This window comes from Castor canadensis, chromosome X, assembly GCF_047511655.1.
Source record: "Castor canadensis chromosome X, mCasCan1.hap1v2, whole genome shotgun sequence".
Classification (NCBI taxonomy): domain Eukaryota; kingdom Metazoa; phylum Chordata; class Mammalia; order Rodentia; family Castoridae; genus Castor; species Castor canadensis.
Window position 1 is genome coordinate 127,521,878 of NC_133405.1, and position 18,326 is coordinate 127,540,203.

Consider the following 18,326-nt stretch of genomic DNA (forward strand, 5'->3'; position numbering starts at 1 on the left):
TTAACTTTCACCCCAACCCAGAAGAAAAAACAAAATGCCTTCTATTTGGGAAAACTGAGAAATTGTTTTGATTTTTTGTTTTATGACCCAAACCTATATATTACTGGCTGCCATGGCATTATTTCTCCCTGCACACTCATCATTCATAGCTATAGGGGTGAAAATATTCCAAAATAGTATGTAATGTCTGTTATACATTTAGATGCATAAATTTTCATTGTCAAGATGGTGATTTAATAGAAACTTATAGGCTCATCATATAATATTTTAATGCTGTTTTTTAAGAGAAAAGTTTGTGTTTTCATTGCTCTCTTTTTTAGAAAATTACTTCATTATAATATAGTCATATTTTACCATAGTCTGAGTCTAACAGATTTTGGCAATAGGCTTAAAGTAAATTAAGGAAAAAAACAAACATTTCAGAGTCTAGAAACGAAGCATCTTGATTTAAAAGTCATAATGTCAATAATAAACCCAAAGTCTCATGTCCTGTGATATCAAGCATACAAATTGATTATGGGATTTCTCATTTTAACATATTCTCTCTTTGGGATTATAAATCATAGACAGTGGATTACTCTCTCCCCCACCAAGAATTCAGGGTGTTCTTTTCTAGTGTAGTTTGAAGTTTTTATTCTTAGTGCTTTTAAAATATAGTTCTCTTTCTCTCTCTCTCTCTCTCTCTCTCTCACACACACACACACACACACACACACACACACACACACTTGTCACTTTCATTATTATTTAACTACTTTCATGTTACTGATCTTCTCCACTAACTTCCTCAATGGTTTTGACAGGAATTTCTTTGCAGAGAAATCTAATCACTGCTCTTGCCTATCAATTGATCTCACCCCAGTAAGATTACATGGAATAGGAATGAAGGTGTCCCACAGGTGCCACTAAAATGTATTTTTCTGTTTATCAGACCACTCTAATATTTTCAAGTTCTGAAAATCAAAGTTCAGACATGAAAAAGAAGTTTTCCAGAGTGAAAGTCGGTATATAAACTGGATATTCTCCAAGTAATTTGAAGAATTTCTCACCGGGAATTGAAGCTGTCAGTACCTTTGCTACATTCTTTTGAAAGTTGGGGCAGGAATGAGTTACAGTAATGAACAGCTGACATTTCTGCGTGATGGAAAACACAATGGTGATTTTACTACATTGTTTTTAGTAATTCATCTTTAGGAACTGGGTCATTTTTACCACCCTTGGCTGGGGGGAAAGGAGAGAAACCAGAATACCACTAGAACTTTTATTGTCTGTGTCTAATCCCACTGACTGCCATCTCAGACTTTGGAAAACACTACCAATGCAAGATAATCAGAATATTACCAAAAATACATTTTTAGAGCAGAGAAGGCCCATAGGACAGTGCTGCCCAATGGAAATATAATATAAGCCTCATGTGCAATTAAAACTTTTCTGGTAGCCACATTTAAAGAAGTAAAAAGAAATAAGTGAATCTAATTTTAACACCGTATTTTGTTTAATACAATGAATCTAAGATATTCTTATTTCAACGTGTCATCAGTATAAAAGTATTAATGAGAGCTTTCATGTTCTTTTCAGCATGAAGTTTTAAATTTGGTATGTATTGTACACTTACAGCATATGTCAGTTAAGACTAGCAATATTGCAAACATTCAATAGCCACTTGTGGCTAATGACTAGCAAAGTGAACAGAGCAATATGGTGACTATCTCATCCCATACCTGTCCCTGACAGATAAGGACCCAAGATTCACAGAGGTTAAGCCTCTTGCCATATTTTAACTGCTGTGGCACAAAGCAAGACTAGAAACCAGGTTTTTGAATTACCCCTCAAGGCACTTTCCACTACTCAGGAGGTTTTTTTTTTCTTTCTTTCTTTGCCTGAAACTTTTTTTTTTTGATGGTACTTAGGTTTGAACTCAGGGCTTCATGCTTGCTAAGCAGTGCTCTACCACTTGAACCACTCCACCAGCCCTCTTTGCCTGAAATCTTATGACATGCCTACCCCATACTCTAATTTTATTTTGCTTCTGCAGTTTTCCTTAACAAAAACAATCTTAATACAGAAACAAGAGCAAAATCAGATTCTTACATGAGACTTTAGCAGTGATTTGATACAAGGCTCTCACCTAGTTAAGAAGGAAATGAAGATATACTAAGCAACATTTGAAAAACTCCTTGCTGCTTTGAATAAGTTAACATATCTAAGCTTGGGCAAATTGCATCTGGAGCCACTAAAAGAATATGCAAATGAGATAACAGAGCACAGTGGTTCCAGGAAAATGATGGAGAAGAGAAAGGATATTGTGTGGTTGGTGCATGTCTGGATTTTCTGACTGGAAAAGCAAAATGATACTGGTAGAAAGCAGGTACATTGCACTTATGTGTGAAACACTGGTTCTGAGTGCTGTACATACTTTGACTCGTAGATTCTTTGCGACAACTTTATGAGACACCATCCTTCATTTTCAGATGAGGAAACTGAGGCATGCAGAAGTTAAGAACCTGACTAAGCTATATATCTAGTAGTGGGTGATGGAGCTAGGATTGTGACTCTGGAGTCTGACTCTAAATTGTCATGACATTGTATTTCTTATGGGTTAAAGATTTCAGTGTTTGCCTAGTTCCTGTTCTTTCATTCTTCCTTCTCTTCGTAGCTGGCGATAATCTTATGCCCACTTAAAAGTGCAGTCTGAGCCAAGTTCTGGAACAAGAGGTGACTTCAGTCAGGAAGGTACTAGTTCAATGCTTTGGTAGCCCACCATCACATACTCTTGGTTGCCAACCCAGACCTCACCTTGCACTGCAGTTCTGGGACCTAGGCCTTTCCTTGCATTGTTCACTCCCACTTTAGGTACTGGAGTCTGTTCTTGGTCCCCAGATTGCAAGATGCTGACAGAAAACTCCGATACCTCAGTCTCTTCTCACCTTAGGTCACTTTACAGGACCTTCTCCTGAGCAACAGTTGCCAGCCCATTCTGTTTCCTGTTATCTCTTGAGAGACTTTCATGATGCTCATTGCTTTTGCCAAAGCATTGTGTGGCGTTCTATTCTCCATCCACCATGTTCTGCCAGGAATTCCTCCCATCACTCAAGTTGCCCCCAAGTCGCACATCCATCCCAGTGACTTAGTATAATTCCGAGGTCTGGTTTCTACCAGTTCACTTGGTTTCCTGTGTTGGTGAAACTTTCCAGATATGGATGAAAACACCATAGTAACAACCCACTGATCTCTGGGAAGTGATGAATTAAGAAATCCTTTGAAAACTGAACTCAATCCCTCTTCCCTTTTTTTGGATAATTTTACTACAATTGCTAATAATAAGAAGAGTATATCTGGATCTCAGCAAGTCATTTCAGGGCTATCATGATATTTTAGCGGGTGAGAAGCAAAGAATGTAGTCTGGATGATCGATAATGTGACTTCATGTCTAATCTTGGACATCAACTTTGAGGGAGATTTCTAATACTCCTGTGGGGACCTTTCACTTAACCTGGCCTTGTGTGGCTTTTTAATCAACGACTATAGTAAACACTTACGATGAAACCCTAGAAAATTTGTAGAGGATGCAGAATAGATATTCCACAGCCAATTGGCAGACTTAGAATTCAGGAGGTTCTCAACAAGCTAGAATGAAGCATTAAAATGAATAAGACTAAATGTACCAAGGATACACATAAATGCTCGTAATTTTGTTTAAAATTAAATTGCAAAAACGGTATGAAAAAGGCATGGGTTAACACGAGTAGTGGTGGTGTGGTTTTTAGGACCTTTTATTTATTATGAACTCATCATGAGCCAAAAGTGTGCTTGGCTGCTATGTATTAAATGTCATCGTGGACTACATTAATTACAGTAAAATGGGAAGGCTAATTCTGTTGTACTTGGTACTTGCCAGACTCTGTCTGGGTTACTGTACTTAGATCATGGCAGGCTAACAAACTGCAATGGATCTGAAACAGGAAGCCAAAGTAGCAAAGGAACCAATGGTGTGCTGGAGCCGGCTGGTATTCACTTGCTACTGATTGCTACGTATTTAGGAATTTTGTCAGTTCATTGTTAAACCCTTGTTAGCTTGAGTGGGCTGTGGTGGAAATATTTACACCACTGTCATTGAAAAATACTACAAATCGGGACTTTTTGTTTCCAGAGAGTGGGTTTATCAGACTACCATTATCACTGATCTGATATGGAGCATGGTTGAGCACAGAGAATGTGTTACACTCAATAAAAACAGCAAAACAAAATGAAAAACCATTTGAAGAGGAGAGTGTGAAAACATCAGAGTCTTCTTTAAATACTTGAAGAGTTTAGATTTTCTTTTTCAGCAAATCAGAGTGATACTTCTCCAACATTCCCATCTTTACTCTCAAGACGGAAGGGCTTGAGTTCTCACAGCCTCCTTGTCCATCCAGAGGGGCAGCCCCAACCTGCCAATCAACAGTGAGAAATTTCTCCCCAGTTTCTATTACATTTGAAAATTATACTTTACATTTTACTCCATAAAGGATTCATCTATCTTGAAGTATATGAATAATGGATTGAATGGGTGCTTCCCGGACATTTCTGAGCATGAATCACCTGGGGATCTTGTTAGAATGGAGGTTCCAATTCTGTAGGTCTGGGGGAGAGACTGAGATTTTGAATTTCTAATAAACCCCCAGGTGATGGCAAAACTGCTGGTCTCTGTATACTTTGAAGAGTAAGGGTTGAAATTATGAAGTAGCCTATTTACTTGCTTTCTATTCACCTACCTCCATCTTCCAGCAAGATGATGTGCCTGCCTTGATCTGTAGCTCCACACTCTGCAACCCCCTTTCTTTGCTCATCCCCTCACAGAGACACAAACCCCTGGGGATGTACCTCAGAAAAGCTTGGAGTTCAAACTTTTAGATTTATTCATATTTCATTATTTTTCCTCTTGCAGAATTCCTTTTTAATGTACAATGCTTTGGCCTTACACTTTCTTCTTTGCTGAGAATCATTGTAAAAAAAGCAATAGCAGAACTGCCTTCTTTTACCAATTACAGGAAAACTATCAAGGATGTCATCATCCATTACGTTATGTTCTGTTCTCTATTTGAGGACTCCAGAAACCTTTTCTCAAGTTTTATTTCTGAGAATTGCTTCTTCTGAACAATTCATTCTTTTTTTTTTATCTTACCAATACTGGGAATTTTGTAATTAATTGCATTTTCTTCTTTCATTCAACATTCTTCCCATGCATATTGATTGAATGCCTGGGAGGTGCCAGGCATCAGTATAGGTTCTGAGGGACAGAGCAGGGAACAAAAGAGACACATATCCTTGCTTTCATGAAGCATACATCCCAGGGTATCTTTGTTCTGATTGTTAGCCACATTCAAGTCCCCATCCAACAACTTGATAAGACCATATGAAATACATTTCTGGTTTGAATCTGATTCTCAGCTGTATAGTTTTCTAACCCTCATCATCTCTTTACCTGACTCGCAATTTTCTCTTTTTGATTTTTGGTACCACATGCATTTTTTTGGTAAATGACCTCAAATGCTTTATGGAACAAGGCAGGATATAAATGTTGAATGGCAAAATTACAACAAATCTAGTTTTAGGGATCATAATTGACTTTTATTTGCAATTCTAGAATTGGACAGTGGTCTAGATCAGAAATGGTTCAGAGTGCTCTGCCCCACTCACATGTTCAGGTTATATTTATAGCCAGAGAAAAGGAAGTAACACAATGATAATGGAAGTGAAGTACAAAGACAGCCAAATCAGTTACAGCTAGGTCTTTGTCTTATTTGAATATAGTTCGGACAGTTACTTGGTTGTCTGTGATTGAAGCTTGGCTACTGTGATTGGCTGAGGCTCAGCTATTTGTTACAAAGGCAAATTCCTAAGCTAGGTTTTCAGTTTGTTTGTATACTAAATTAGACTGTAGTTCATTATGTAAGGGACTCATGTTGCAGCTTCAACAAGCCAAATTTAGTATGATTTAACATAAATAAAACATTAATGGATGGAACAAAAGAAATCAGAACAAAGTCAATGCAGTCAGTTTTAGAGAATCAAACTATTTTAATATACACAGTCTAAGGTTCTGAAATGAAATGGCTCACCTTATAATATAGTGACTCTTCTGACACTGGAATTGGCCATTCATCTTGTTTGGGGAATTCTGACATGGTGCTTCCTGATGGGAAGGACATTTGTGCTAGCTAATATCTCAGGTGACTTTAAATAATCTGATTATACAGAAATTCCATGATTTCAGTTTTTCTATGTAACAACGACTCCTTTTCTCTCCACAAGCCCAAATATCTATCAGAGAAGATGATTGCTTTAGATGATAACTCTGGGGAATCCCACAAGTCAATGGGGGTAGGGAAAGAAGTGGAGAAGGAGAGGGGTTTCTGCCAGAAAAGCAGCCCAGGGCTCAACTCTTCCACCTGGCCCATGTTTTGTGACACTTGCTCATATTGAAGCTCCAGACTTTTTCTTCTACTTGTCTTGATTGCATTCATGGTTTTCTTCAGATGAATAAAGTACCCCTGTATTTATTGTAGATGCTGTAAACCAGCCAGCCATGATATTTCTCTTATATCATAAACAGCTGCTCCCTGAGCTGACACAGAGTAAAAAAGGCTGATTTGTATTTTTACAACCACACATGAAACCAGCTTTCAGTAATTTGGGAAGCACATGCTACCACTTTTGATCCTTAGGATACTAATTTTTAAATGAGCCCCTAAAGGTTGCTGGCACTCCAATTAATATAACCCTAAAAGGTAGCTCCATTGTAGCCACTTACTTGAAAACAGGAAATTTCAAAGAATTAATTGATTTTAACTTCAATATGAAATATTGACACTTGTGATGATACTACCCTGTGAACAGATAGAGGCAGCATTTATGACCTTTTAAACCACATTCCATTCACTGAAAAATGACAACTATGCTAAAGAAATACTTTCTTCCTTGCTGCCGGCTTCTCCCAATGAGAGCTTTTAGCAAAGGGCGTAGAAAGTCCTGCCAATAAATAACTCAAATTTACTAGCCCCACCATCATATTCCAGTCTTGCCCTCCCTGCCAGAGGAACACAGAGAGTAGAACAGATGAAACCAACATGCTTTGCTCAGCACCAAGGACGAATTATAACTCAAAGTAGGTGACTGAGGGAGAGAGTAAGCTAGGAGAAATATGCAGATGGAGAATGGTGTTGGCCCAAACATGGTCCTTATTGTTGTGGTGGTCATTATTCCAATTTCCCACCTCTGGTGGCTATCAGCTCCCATTTTTCTCCAATGGCATAGGAATCAGAATTGTCTTCATCTTCTGAAGATGCTGAAAGACAGAAATCCCTGGAGTCAAAAGCCATCTCGAAGGAATCATTTTGCATTCTTTCTGTGGGACTGAACATTCCTTCCTATATAAAAGAGACCAAGAATATATCTTCAGACTACTTGAATTGAGGAAGGAAAAGAGACAGATCCAGAAAGAGCTTAACTGGAATGAAAAGCATTTTCCTGGACTCTGCTCTCCTGAATTAATCAGGACCAGCATAGGCAGCTTAAAGAGCTTGGTGGGGAAAAATTCCTTTCTCATCTGACTATTTCTAGCCAAGCTGCAGACAGAAGAAGGCTTTCTAGTCTCTGGTCCAGGGCCACTGCAACCTGAATCAAAATGACTGTTTGCCATTCCTATAAGGGACTTTAATGATCCAAAAGAAAATAGCAGGATGTATGAAAAGACCCAGATTTCTCCCCATTAGTGGTTTCAAGGGCTCTTGGTATAGTAATTCTGGAAATTGCAATTACAGTTTGTGAAGCTTCTCATACAAATTTCAGCTACTAGACTTGTTTTAAGAAAAGGAACAAGGAGAGCTCTACCTTTTAGTACAAAGAACCACAGAGTTATCCTCCTGTCTGATGCCTTGAAGAAGTTAATTTGTACCCAGGGGCAGGAGGAGGTGAAAAAGAAGTATATTTTCTTTTTAGTAAGCATATATTTAAAAATTTAGTCCAAGTTTTCTTTTTTCCCATTATTTTGGCCTTAATAACCATATGTAGGTTATTACTGTCATAGCTAATCCCTTGCCACCTAAATACATCCTTTATTATGCTGCAGATTTTAATAACTTCCTATCACTCTGCTTCCAGTTATAGTGATGGTATACCCAGGCTTTCCCAAGCAAGACATTCATAGGAGCAAAGGAAAATGCATTGAGGAGGATTAGTTGAGTGTCTACACTGGGTCAGTCACTGGGCTAGGCATTTTCACCAGTGCAATTGAAACTTCCACCCATATATTGTAAGGCTAGTATAATTCTCCTCTCTTTTGAAATGAAGAAACCGAGGCTCAAGGAAATTCAGCTAACATCTCACATTTCTATAGTTTTCCACCTGTGCTCTTTTCTGATGTGCCAAACTGCCTTTTGTTTAGGACTGACAAAACAATCTCCATTTTGCAGATGGCATTGTGCTGGTTGAGAAGGTTTTGAACTTTTGCAGACTTCCACAGTTATCCTTGCCAGGTTGGTGTTCCTGAAAATAAAATCTGTGTACTACGCCAAGCCACTCAGTATCAAGACAGATAATTTGATAGAACCAATGGTGCCTGGGGAGCACATGGACTATATAAGAGAAGCTCCAACTTGGTTATGGGACCTGTCAAATGTCACCTTACACTTAAAATGTAAAGAATAGCTCCAAGTCAGCCCTTTCTTTGGAGATGATAGGTGTCTTCACACTATGATATTACCAACTTGGTTATATCATGCTGCCTTGCAACCATTCTTTCTCACTCTTTTGTCGCACACACAAGATCATCCTGTGGTTTCCTTACAGCCATGACAGCAATGTGGGATGCTGATTTCCCTCTTGTGCTATGCAAGTGGTACCCAATGAGAATGACCGAGTCTTGCTTCAAGAGATATATTTCATGCTGTTCCTGGAACCACATTGTAGAGAATAAATGCATACCCAATAAGCCTTAAGAGAGATGTTCCTGGTCACTCCCAACCACTCAGAGTTAGCAGAACGGGACCAAGTACACCTTTTGCTTTACTTGGACAAACTCACCCTGGGCAGTTATCTAGGGAGGAGCCCCAGAAATCTATATACCCCACAAGAAAGTCAGGCCAGGGCAGAAAGGGATTATGGTGAAGGCTAACAGCTGGCCACCAAAATCCAGCCTTCCATTCTTCCTTAGTAATAGAGTTATTGCCAGAGACACTGAATGCCTCCTGCAAGTTTTTACATTTGAGTCCATCTTAATAGCTCCACTATATGTAAGTATAACCTCCTAGCTCCACACATTTCCTAGCATTCCTTGCAGTCATTTGTGACCATGTCATCACTATGCCTTGGATTAATGGTTCTCAAAGCATCGACATCACCTGAGAGTTTGGTAAAAAATGCAAAATTCTCCAGTCCCACCCCATTCTACTGAATCAAAAACTCTGGGAGTGGGTTCTACAGCCTGTGTATTAATAAGCCCTCCAAGAGATTTGTTCCAGAAAATAGAACTCGAGTAGAAATAATGTGTGGTCCTTCTGTGTGAAGCCTAAAGGCATTGAGTTTGCCTCTTCTAGGCTGTCTTCCTGCTTCCTTTCAGGCGAGGATCAGGTAAGGCCTCAACTTAGGTTCAATTTCAGAGCAGATGATGACAATACTTTGGGGTAGGTCTTTTATGTCAGTGTGATGAAGCTGAAGAATATCAGATTTAAAATTTGAATATTCAAAGTAAAATACATGATATTACAAATAAAACCATTTGCATTGATCAAAATAGTATTTTAGAAAACCAGCTGGACATAGTGTGCATGTCTGTAATCTCAGCTACTCAGGAGGCCAAAGCAGAAGGATTGCATGTTTGATATCAACCTGGGCAACTTAGCAAGTCCATGTCACAAAATAAAAATTTTAAAAATGTCTGGGGGTGTAGCTCACTGATAGAGCACTTGCTTTGCATGTATGAGGCCCTTGGTTCAATTCCCAATTTCTCAAAATAAAACAAAACAAAAAAGCATAAAAAACTCCAAACCAAAAATACTGTGAAATAGTATTATGTTCACATTTTAAGTAACACATTAACTAGCAAGATCTGGTGACTATAATGAGTTCCATAAATTTAAGATATCTGTAAAAACTATGATATAATATGGAAGGTATCTCTGATTTCCATTGGTGACAAAGCCCCAGATACCGCTAATACTACTACGGGTTGTTTTCTACATTTATAATGCAAGAAAATACCAAAATTCAATTACATTTGTGGTCAGCTGAGAAATGACCCCAAGTTCAAATCCCTAGAACCTGTGACTGCTAGCTTATGTTGTAAAAAGCACTTTGCAGCAGAGGTGATTGAATTAAAGACATTGGGATGTGGAGATTACCCTGGATTATCCAGGTGGGGCCTAAATATAATCACAAGCGTCCATATATGAGAGAGAGGGAGATTGGACAACAGATGAGGATAAAGCAATGTGATGATGGATGCTCTGTTGCCAGTTCTGAAGAGGGAGGAAGGGTCACAAGCCAAGGAATTCAGGTGGCTCCCAGAAGCAAGAAAAGGCGGGGAAATTGATTCTCCCTACAGCTTGTAGAAGGATCACAGCTCTGACTTGACTTTATTCCAGCAAAGCTGATTAGAATTTCTGTCTTTTAGTGCTATAAGAAAACAAATTTATCTTGTTTAAAGCTACTGAGTTTCTGGTTACTTGCTACTTTTGCAGTAATTGAAAAAAGAATATAAGGTTAGTTAAAATAATGATGGGGTTTTTTTCCATTCAAATTCATGAACCTCTTGAATTCTATCCATGAGTCCAAGTTAAAAATCTTTACCCTAGGGGTTTGGGGAACTAGAGGGTAGAAGGAACCTGGGTCCCATGTGGCAGAGCTGCCTATGAATCTAGAACTCTTATGCTAACACTGAGGGGAAAGAAGTGTCTTGATGTTTTAAAGCCACTGAATTGTTTTGGCCTCTTTGTTACAGAACCTTAGTTTCCCTCAACAGTATTATGGGTAGTAGCAGATCCTCAAGACCAGAGAGGGAACAGATCTAAGTGGACAGGAAAAAATACAAAGCATCCAGGCCCATCAGACTAAGGAGCAAATTATGCTGGTGAGCAGTAGGGCTGGAAGCTCAGAGAAAAGACTCAGCAGGCTCAGGAAGCCAGGGTGGCACTCCAGAGTACAGGGCCAGAGTGCAGTGATGAAGGCTGGAGGAACCTGGGCCCCAGCAGCATGAGTGCCTGGGCTCCTGTTGGCACTCCGGTTTCCAACCCTCTCACTCTGCTCAGCTCACCGTGTGCCCTGGAGTATTTGGTGAAAAGAACCCAGACTTCTCTAATGACCACACAAAAGGGCATGGCTTGGGGTTTACTGCATGTCCATATTCTACCCTGCAAACACCTGGTCTCTTGTTCCCTAGCCATGGATCTCTACATTGTTCTCCAACTCCAAGACTCAAATTGGTCCCCTCTGGTTTTAGTGACCTTCCTTTCACTGCTTCTTGGACCTTGGAAATCTCTTTTGTTTTTCAGCCTTTCTCATCCTGCTGCATTTAGTTTCCCTAGGTGAAAATCCAACTTCAGCCCATCCTTACCACTGGCCTTCTTAGAAACTCACCCCTATGGCTGAGCCTGCCTCAGCTTGACCTGAAATGGATAGGGCTTCCAACAGATAGATACATCTTTCCATTGGGGTTCTACCTTAAAATACAGAAATGAACATTTCTCAGGGTATTACTTAAAGATAAATGAATCTTTATTCATATGCATGTATACATCCATCCATCTATACATTCATGTATTTAAAGATATTAGGCTAGGTGAAGTCAGTAACGAACAAGTCTGAGGGTACATATGCAATGAATCACCGCATTTCTGAAGTCCTTTGCATGCTTTAAGAGATATTAAGAAGGAGGGAAGCTAGCTTGGTAGTTTAAACCTTCTTTCCATTGTTGTGGTGTGTATATAATGATTTTTCTGATATAGTTTATTATATTTATCAGTAAACACAGTAATGCCATAATAAAGAAGACTTGTTACAGAATGTCTGTGATGAAATTTTGAAAATGTTAATAATCCATGAAAATTGAAAAAAGATTAAGTAATAAGAAAAATTTTTCTTCTGAAAATGCTTTCTGAAATAGCCATTAAATAATCATAGCTACTCACATTGGTGAGAGATTTGGTTAAACCAAAATAAATATAAAGCCAGCAACCAGAATTTCAGATAGTTAGATAAAAATAAGAAATAAAGAACGTAATGCCTAGTCTTAATTATACATTTTGATTTGAAAAATGGTTAAATTATCTTTGGGGACAGAAATATATATTATTATAAGATGATTATAATTAAATTATCATTTTATATCATGTGATGCCTCAAATGCATTCATGGAAAGTTAAGCAAAAATACATCAAATTTTTTCTTTAGCATTATAATTTTGGAGCTTCCATGAGTACACAAAAATCAACTGCATTTTTATACATCAGAATTTTTATATATCAGGAAAAGAATTCTTAACATGCTAATTATAATGATAACAAAAATTTATGAGATATCTACGAATAAATCTAGCAGAATGAACAAAAATTCTACAGAATTAATTATAAGATTTTGGAAAGATGTAAAGGAGACCTACATAAGCCAAGTCTATGAATGATACTATGTTCATAGGTGGAAAGATTCAATATTATAGTCTGAACTCCTAAAATTGATCACAAATTGATCGCAAATTCAATGTAATTCCTACTAGCTGAATCTTGACACACTGTTTCTAAAATATATATGAAAAATAATGTGTCTAAAGAAGAGAAACAAGGTGGGAGAATTTGGTGCCCCAAATATCGTGACTTATTATACAACTACAGTTAAGACAGTGTGCTGTTGGGCAAGGGCAAATAGTGAGAAAATTAGACCCGAGACATATATATATATATGAAAGTATGATTTGTGACAGCTAAAATTGCAAATTGGGAAGAAAAAGATGAATGGTTCAATAGAAAGCCCTGGGATAATTAACAAAGGACAAAAGAATGAAAAACAGGTCATGCTAAGGGCGGCCACTAATGGGAGAGGGAGGATAAAAGAAGGAAGTAAAGGAGGTGAATATGACTGATGTACTTTCTATGCAAGAATGAATATAAAATGTTTAAACCTGTTGAAATCACCATAAGAAGGGGATTAAGGTAGAAAGGAAAAAATGGAGGGGATGGACGAATTTGGGATACAATACATATATGCATGGAAATGTCATAAGGAAACTCCCTGTATAGATATCTTAAACAAACAAAAATGTCATTTTTTTCAAAAATGGAGAACAGGAAGGTAAAACAGGTCCTGTCTGGAGTTGGCACCAGTGGGACGGGGAGGATATAAGGAAAGGGTGTAGGATGGTGAATGTGGTGGAATATTATGCACTCATGTATGAAAATGGAACAATGAGACCTGTTGAAACTATTCCAGGAATGGGGGGAGGGGCGATAAAGGAGAATGATGGAGGGGTGAATTCAACTATGATATATTAGAAGAACTTTTTGTAAATGTCACAATGTACCCCTAGTACACTATCTTCAGGAGAAAGAACAGAAATGACCCCCCACCTCACTATACACTATATAAAATGAACCTCTACTTTATTCTACACAAAAATCAATTCCAGAAGGATTAAAAACTTAAACATGAAAGAATTTTTTTTAAAACTTAGAAGAAACTATTGATATGGCCACCTTGGAGGTGGAAAATAATTTCCTAAATAAAATACAAAAGCTTCAAATTTTAAAGAATGATTGACACGTTTAGTCACATTTAAACTTCACCCACTAGACGCTAGTAGCTCCCCTCCTCCTAGTTGTGATGATCAAAAAATCTCTAGATCTTGCAAAGCATTACCTGGGGATGGCAGGGGGCGGGCAAAATCACCCCTGGTTGAGGACCACAGCACTGGATGCTTGTGTCACACTCAATGAAAGTTCACACATAAGGAACCCATCACATGTCTGTATCATATTTCCTTGGTATTTCTCAATCATTTATTTATTCCCTCAGCATTTATTGAGGCACGTTCTGTAAGAAGCAAATGTTAAGCAACTTTAAAAGTTATTTCATCACTTCTGCTTTCTTGAACATTACTCACCTGTTAGCAGAAACATCGGCTCAGAAAGGATCCAACAGTTTATAATCACAATTCTGCATTTCTTTATTTTCAAGTTTCCTTAAAAAGAATTGGAAGGTTAGACTTCAACAGGATTCATTAGTGACCACTTGTAGGCTTTACTGACCTTGAAGGGGGCCAATTATGTCCTCCGCAACTCAGGGATAATGCAGTTTCTTGGAAGTTTTGTTGGGTTTAGCATATGGGGGGCTTCCTTCCAGCTACGTAAATTGGATGGCTGCTTTAATTGATTAAATCATAACCCAAGCTAAGTGGATACACTGAAAGCAAGATTGACCTGTATTAAAAATTTAGGGAAAGAACATAAAAAATGTTAATGCATGCTTTTATATGTATGCATAGATTTTTTCCTCCTCACATACGAGAGAGATTTTTAATCTCTCTATACACAGTTAAGTGTAGGCTGAACACTTCATCAAAGCCTTGGATGTTCATTTTCTTTGCTTAGTCATTTTAAAGACTCTCCTCTAGCTGTGCATGGTTTGCTTTCTCTATCCTTGCTCATATATTTAAATTGTGCATTTACAAGGAATAAAAAGAAACTCCTAACTTGCAGTGCAATTGTGCGCAAGGAGTATATTTTGGTCTCTGCTGCTGTGTCAAAGGCTCAGAGCAGGGATGCTGTTGCCATGGAGACAGAGATGTTGAGCTGGCTTCATCACCTTTGCCCTGCTATTTAAAATCATATGCACAGCAAAGCTCTGAGAGACACAGGGCTTTCTCTGGTAGGTCAACCACCTCCTCCCTTTTTCTTTTTAAAAACAACAACTTGGCAGATTAATGCCATTTTCATTTATGACTGTTATAAAACGGAATGTAAATATCCTCTTGCACAGAATGAATGGGCAGCTCTTTGTGTCGTCTCATTCCAGCATGAAATTGAAATTCCTTGAGAGTTTGCCAAAACCAGTTCCTTTAATGGGTTCTACCCTCTCTCTTGGCTTTCTGAGAGTACCAGAGCAGTGGGGAGAGAACAGAGAGAGGCTGTGGACATTATAGGATGAGATGAAAAGCAATAGAAAGGAAGTTAATCATAGGCTTTTAAAATGTTGTTTAAACAAACCACTCTGTGTTTGGGGAGTAGGCCCTTCTCCTACCCTTCTTCTGCTGAATGAATGGGCCAGTGCTGCCATTCTGGAGATAATTTGACAATACATTATCAAATGTCTTAAAAATGTCCTTTGACCCATTGTTGATAATTCTAGCAATTTATTCCAAAGAACATATATGAATGTAAACAGATATTTCACTATGGTTATTCATGATGGTGGGAAACTGGAAACAACTAGTTCAGAAACATGTCCATGAAAAGGATTGTTAAATCAATTCTAGTACATTGGAATACTAGGCAACTAGATTAAACAAAAGTTTAGAAGCATATTCATCAACATGAAAAGATGTTCAAGTAATATGATTTTATGAAAAAAGCAAGTTACAAATCCCTAAGTGCATTAAAATCCCATTAAAAATAATTACAGAAACGTTCATACAAATTTTGGTTCCTTGAGTGTTATTTTAATTTCTTCTTTTTTACTTCTCAATTGTATATATTTTACAGTGACCCTGTATTACTTGTATAATTTTAAAAGCAATTAATAAAAATCAATCCATAATAAAATAAAAACATTTTTAATTAAAAAGTCCAAGAAGCTTTACTTAAAGAGAAGAATTTCTACTCAGTGTCCCCAGGAATTCCAAGACCAAGTCATTACCTCCTGCTCTCAAATTGATCGTTTGAATTTTGGAGTCAATTTGTTCTTTTAGGCCCCACTAAACACAGTTGGTTAAGTACAGGTAAAAGCATTGCTCTTACTGAATGTTTAGCTACACTAAACTGGTGTCCAGAATACTTCAAAAATGCAGGGCTCATCCTATCTATCACCTAGGCCAGAACTCCTGGCTACCAAGGTAATGACATCCACAGAGGGGAGGCATCAGCTGCCACTGAGAGCTGAGATGAGGTGCAGATGGGGGGATTTAACAGTCCTATCTCTGCCCCCTCAGAACCCTGCCATTGGGGATGCAGGGATGGGGGTGAGGGAATAAACCTTGAGCAAACCATGAATAAACTTGTGGATAGGGTGTGATTGCTACTCTCCATCTCTCCTCCATCTCTCTCTCTCTCTCTCTCTCTCTCTTACACACACACACACACACACACACACACACACACACACACACATTTGTCATTACCAATGGCAGGTTTTCTAATTTAAAAGAGGTGAGTATTCTTATGTCACCTATATTTATTTTCTTTACTAATGGGGAAATTTGTGAGTCCAAGATAATGTGTACTGGATATGAACAACTGAGACATAACCTCAGTTACTCATTACTCTAGTGACACTCCACCTTCCAGTCTCCTCAGTACTATCACATCAAACAAGAGAACTGCTTGGGTCACTACAGAGCACTGGACAGCCTGCATGATATTTTCATGGATCCACTGCAAAGCGTGGGCACAATATTAACTGTGGAGATCTTGAAGTTGTCTTGTAACCTTTTGCATTCCTGTCCATCCCCCATCTCTAGTCCCTAGGAGAGGCACAGTATTAGTTGACAGGCAGGAAAACTGAGGTCTCTAAGCTCTCCCTGGCTTTGCCTTAAAACTTCACTCTCAAGTTTCATCAACAGACTGCCCTCCAAGCGTCAGAAGGCAGCCCTGTAGCTGGGCAGACAAGGCAAATCAAAGACAAATGCCTAGCTACTTGGGATGTGGAGATAGGGAGGATCAAAGTTCCAGGCCAGCCCAGGGAAAACATTAACAGGATATCCTCTCAATAAGCTCGATGCGGTGACACGTGCTTGTGGTCTCAGCTACCAGAGGAAGCATAGGTAGCTGAGGCTGGTCCCCAGCAAAAAATGAGAGACCAATCCAAAAAAAAAAAAAAACCTAAAGCAAAAACGGGGCTGATAGTGTGGCTCAAGTGGTAGAGTACCTGCCTAACAAGCACAAGGCCCTGAGTTCAAACCCCAGTATCACCAAACAAAAAAAAGTGCTTTCTCAAGTTTCCATTAACTAGACTGTTTCAGTTGGTAGCCCTTAATTGCAAGTACAGTGTTTGCATGGGCTTTGGTTTTTGAAAAACGGTATTGGCCAAAAGAAGTAAGTCGTGTACAGGTAAATGGGTGGAACTGGAGAACATCATCTTAAGTGAAATTAGCCAGGTTCAGAAGGCCAAAAGCTGCATGTTTTTTCTCATATGTGGAATATAGACCTAATACTAATACAGCAGTATTATGAAAAACAGGTCACGCTAAGGGAAGGTCACTTACAAGAGGGGGAGATAAGAGAAGGAAGTTAAAAAGGTGAATAGGGTTGATTTTCTCTCTATACAAGAATGAATATAGTTTTTAAACCTGCTGAAGCCACCATAAAAAGGGAACTAAGGTAGAAAGAAGGAAAATAGAGATGAACCAGTTCAGGTTAAACAAACAAAAATGTCATTTTTTTTCATTTACAAAATTGGAGAACAAGAAGATAGAACAGATCCTGCCTGAGGGGTTGATACCAGTAGGGGGGAGGAGGTGGGGAAAGGGCGTGGCAGGGTGCATTTAGTGTAAATACTGTTCACACATGTATGTAAATGGAAAAATGAGACCAGTTGGAACCATTCCAGGAATGGGGGCAGAAGATAAAGGAGAATGGTTGAGGTGGTAGATTCAAGTATGATATATTTGATATGTTATAGGAACATTTATAAATGCCACAGTGTACCCTTAGGCAGCACAATAATAAAAAAAAGAAAAAAGAGTTTTAGAATAATGTTCTAAAACACAGGAGAGAAAAGATATGTCCATATTATATTCAAGGTAGATCATTAGTTTTAATTTACCCAATATTATTTTCTACATAGTATACAATGGAAGAAATGACTGTGTGCCTCCTCAATTCCTGTTGAACCTATTCAAGTGATGGTAGTAAGAAGCAGGAAACTGAGAGTGATTAAGTCATGAAAGTAGAGCCCTCGCGATTGGAATTAGTGTCCTTCAGAAGGCCTCCAGCGAGCTCTTTCACCCTCACTCTGCTATGTGAAGACACAGCAGAGTCAATTGTCTGCAAGTCAGAGGAAGATTGTCACCACAATCCCACCATGCTGGTGCCCTGATATCAGAGTTTCAGCCTCCAGAACTGTGAGAAACATGCTTCTGTTCTTTG